This window comes from Puntigrus tetrazona, chromosome 20 (genome assembly GCF_018831695.1).
Source record: "Puntigrus tetrazona isolate hp1 chromosome 20, ASM1883169v1, whole genome shotgun sequence".
Classification (NCBI taxonomy): domain Eukaryota; kingdom Metazoa; phylum Chordata; class Actinopteri; order Cypriniformes; family Cyprinidae; genus Puntigrus; species Puntigrus tetrazona.
Window position 1 is genome coordinate 25,687,941 of NC_056718.1, and position 5,000 is coordinate 25,692,940.

The following is a 5,000-nucleotide window of genomic DNA, read 5'->3' on the forward strand; positions in this document are numbered from 1 at the left end:
TATATATATATATATATATATATATATAATATAAATTATATATATATATATATATATATATAATATATATATATATATATATATATATATATATATATATATATATATATATATATATATATAATATATTATATAACTTTTAATATTATTATTATCATTAAATTATTTTTTATATATTTCTTTTACATCAGATTTATCAGTAAGAGCCAATATCTCGCTCCAAAAGATTACATTTTACTTAAAAAAAAAAGAAAAAAAAAGTAATGGTACTAAAATAAGTTCGTTATTAAATGACAATAATTTTCACGAAAACGTCACAATGCAAGTTTTAATGGTGATAAAATGGGGATGTCGTTTCTTTTGATTTTGAATGAAAAACAACATGTGCCTGAGATTCACCTGAGTGATATATTAAGAGCGCAGCTCCATTAGACTTTCCTCATGAACAGCATGTGCACCGAACTATGATTCATTTCAGCAGAATTTACCTGAGGAGAGCTTAAATGAGACGAGGCTATAAATACAACACAGAGAACAAGAAAAGAGTCTGAAGAAGCTCTAAAACGGGCAGAAACATGAATGATGAGCCATTCGATCAAAACTCAAACCCGTTCCTGTAATTAACCAGAATGCTGCAAAAAGCCACGTTCTCCCTCAGTATTTTCATCTGGCTTTCCAGTACAAATGTGGAAATGTTGTTAAATCAAGATGAATGTACTGAAGTCTAGTTTTTTTTCTTTTTTTTGAAGGGTGGTGGTTAACTTTAGTGAGGTTTATTTAATTTATTTAATTAATTGTTTTTTTTTTTATTACTGAAATATATGTATACATACATTTTTTTTGAACAACCACAACAACAACAACAAAAAAAAAAAAATAAAAATGAATGCACTTATACAAATAATCTCTTCCCAGCCCAACTTATTATAAATAGAGAAAAAAAGAGAAAAAAAAAAAAAAAAAGGGGGGAGGTGGGGTAAAATAATTTATAATAAAGTAAAAATAAATATGTCAATTTATTAAAAATAAAAATAAAAGGTTTAGAGGTTTAGATATAAAACAAGAACTAGAATTCGATTTAAAAGTTAAAAGATTTGCAGTTAAGCTGTATTTTTAAGCATGCATGAAAAGATATCACTATTAATTTAAACTAAAAGCTCTCTCAAAATGAAATATCTACAAATAAATAAACTTTTACTGTAATTTTTTTTTTTTTTAGTCAACTAATTGAAACAAAAATAATAATAACAATTTATCATTAATGAAGAAAATATTAATAAATATTCTAAACAAGGAAAAGGTCGTTTGCCACTTAGTCAGGTTGTCATTTGCAACACAATACGGAGACTGCTCTGGTAAGGGTTAGAAATGGCCTTCTCCTCTCAACCTTCCCACACTCTTATTACTTTTCGACACGCTCTCTCTCTCATAAGCTACTACTCGGACATCTTTTACAGACTTAGCTTGGTTTTCCTCCTTGTTAATGGACAGACAGGGTGTGCCACAGGGCTCCGTCCTGGGACCATTATTACTTATCTTTTAAACGAAGCCCCTCGGACAAACTATTAGCGGAAAAAAACTTTGCTAACCTAGAATTGACCTCGAAGCTACAACAGTTTATCCAACCGCCGCCATCCAAAACATCATTCTTGACCCTCCACTACATCTAGATGCTTATATTAGTAAACTCTCCAACGCACCTCAACTCTTCAATCTAGGCATATTGCTTTTATACTGCATCTGATTGTTTGCTTGTATTATCACTGTGATCTGCAACCGCTCTTGTATGCATGCACTGATTATTTACGTTGCTTTTTGTCGTTGCAAAAAGCCTGCGGAGCGCACTATACTAAAGAAATATTATTATTATCGCTAAAAATTTAAGTGAATTACTAAAACCGGAAATATAACCGGATCGTAAATATCGATAAAAGCTATAAAGGTATCTCAGCCATACAAAAACATCACATTATAAAGTAAAAAAAAAAAATTTAAATGCAATTTACACGCACCCCGACTTACATACACATATTAAATATTATATAACATTTGATCAGACAGGAATAGCCTTTAAGAAGTATTTCAGATGATTTTACGGAAGAAAAGATTAAGATGCGTTTAAGATGCATGAGCGTTATCTGGCATATTAGACTGAATTATTTGACCGAATCCTAATCTTAAACTACTCTCTATAACTCCAGACGATGTCGCGGCGTCCTCCGGCGAACAGCTGGCGTTAAACACCTCCTTCACATCCATCAAGAGTGGAAATGAGATGCGGGGATCGGGTGAAGGCTTCTAGGTTAAACTGACAGGAGACGCCGAGAAATGAGTCACTCATCCATTTCTGTTGAACCTTTAATAACTTCATCTCTCTGCTCATATCAGAGAAAAAAACAAGACTCTCTGGACTCGTTGAGCACCGAATCAAACCTGGAAGACCAAGCGTTTTGATTATAAATTGATCTGATTATAGAAATGGTTACTTTTAAATGGGCAGGGGCAATAAGTGTGGGATATTCATATCGAATTTCATTAAATGTATTAAAGCGGTGACACAAAATAATTACAGTATTTTTTTTGCGATGAAGTTAAAGCATTTGTGCATTTATGGGAAATATATATATATATATATATATATATATATATATATATATATATATTGCACATGTTTTTTTAAATCTATGCTACTATAAAAGACAAAATTATTAGTTAAAAGAAATAATATATATATATATATATATATATATATATATATATATATATATATATATATATATATATATATATATATATATAAATATATATATTTCATTATTTCTTTAAGCAAATAAAAACATGTGAAGGCATACAGGCTTTAAATTATTCGAAAAAATCCTAACAAAAAGCAAATTAATACTTTAATTCTTAAAAAACAAAATTTAAAATGAAAAGTGAAGACATGTTATGATGTATCATTACGCAAAAAAAATTAACAATATTTTAAATAATCTTAAAATATTGTTTACTTCTCTTCACAGGGTAAAAATATAAAAATGTACTTTATATTTATTATGTTTTAATATGTAAAGGTGACTTAAACTAAATACATACTTGTAATGATTAAGAAAAAAATTGCATAATATTACATAAAATATAAACAAACCAAATAAAAATACAATATAAAAATATAATAAAAATAATTTTCCTCAGTGTGCACACACACACACACACACGAACATGCACACACACAGACACAGATACACACACAGAGGTGCACAGATGTGCACACACACACATGCAAGCACACACACGCAAACACACACAAAACACACAGATGTGCGCACACATACACACACACAAAACACACAGACATAATACACACATACACATACACACACACAAACACAGACAAATGCGTGCGCACACAAACACACATACACACACACACAGACAATACACACACACACACAAACACAGACAAATGCGTGCGCACACAAACACACACACAGAGACAAAATACACACATACACACACACACAAACACAGACAAATGCGTGCACACACAAACACACATACACACACACACACAGACAATACACACACACACATACACACACACACACACAAACAAATGCACAACACACACAAATGCACACACATACACACACACACAAACACAGACAAATGCACATGCACACACACAAACACACATACACACACACACATACATACACACACACACAAACACAAACAAATGCGCGCTCACAAACACACACACACACACATAAATACACACACACACACACACACACACACACACACAGACAATACACACACACACAAACACAAACAAATGCCTTTTTAAACACACACACACACACACACACACATAAATACACACACACACACACACACACACAGACAATACACACACACACAAACACAAACAAATGCGCGCACACAAACACACACACAGACTTAATACACACACACACACACGTTTGTTTATGTAAAGCGCCGCTGACGGTGAAAACCTTCACAAGGGTGCACTAAACTCTCAGCACTTGATTGGAATGCGGCTCCTTCAGCAATTAAACAAACAGCAATCACAGCACACTTCAGGTCACATTAGACCTAACTCATATCCTAAAATCATAACGTTATTACGTTTAGACCTCGGCGTGAGCGTCTGCGTGCGCAAGTCCGGCTCCCGCGAGGAAGCGCTCAAACGCAGAACAACGGGAAAACAAACCGGCGCGACCCAATAACGTTCACCCGCGGGTCCGGAGACGCCGTAACCACGGAGACTCGCTCGGGCTGTTGCTATACCGACGCCTGCGGGCCTACAAAAAGACAATCGTGTCAGGGAACACAATAAACGAAACACAATAAACGCAGGAAAGGTGTCGCCCCGAACGCGGAGCGCTTTCAGAAAAATCGCTTCTTCCCAGCATGCACTGCATGCGGCGCTCCGGCTCGGCACAGGGCACATCACATGTGAGATCGGCCGTTTATAAATCCAATCATTATAATTCAAACAAAGCGGCCCATCGGCACAAAGCCAGCTATGAATAATTCATGAAGGAGAGAATGTGGACGGAGGATGGAGTGGCTCGTACAGGTCTCTCGCCCGCTCTCTCTCTCTCTCTCTCTCCAGCTCCAGACCATGATTAAATTATGAAACGTGATGCATTAACATGGTATTATGTAATACGCACATTTCTACAGAGGGGTACGTGGAAAAATTACGAATAATCTTTGAAAATCTAGTTACGCAGTCAGTTCGTTTTTAAATGTGCCTGATCGTGAAAAATGATATTAGAAAGAAAATATAAGCATGCATCAATTAAATATATATGCTACTGAAAAATGTTTATGTTTTGATCAACAAGGCTGTATGCGTTTGATTTAAAAACACAGCACAAAATATTAAATATTACTGTAAAGTCAACTAGCTGTTTTCTCTGTGAATGTGTGTTAAAGTGTAATTTATTTCTGTGAATTTTCTGCATCATTGC

General features: G+C 34.0%; 1 pseudogene; it reads right to left on the reverse strand.

Annotated features, from left to right (window-relative positions):
* LOC122325312 overlaps window positions 1-5,000 on the reverse strand; it is a 68,059-nt pseudogene that overhangs the window by 27,159 nt on the left and 35,900 nt on the right.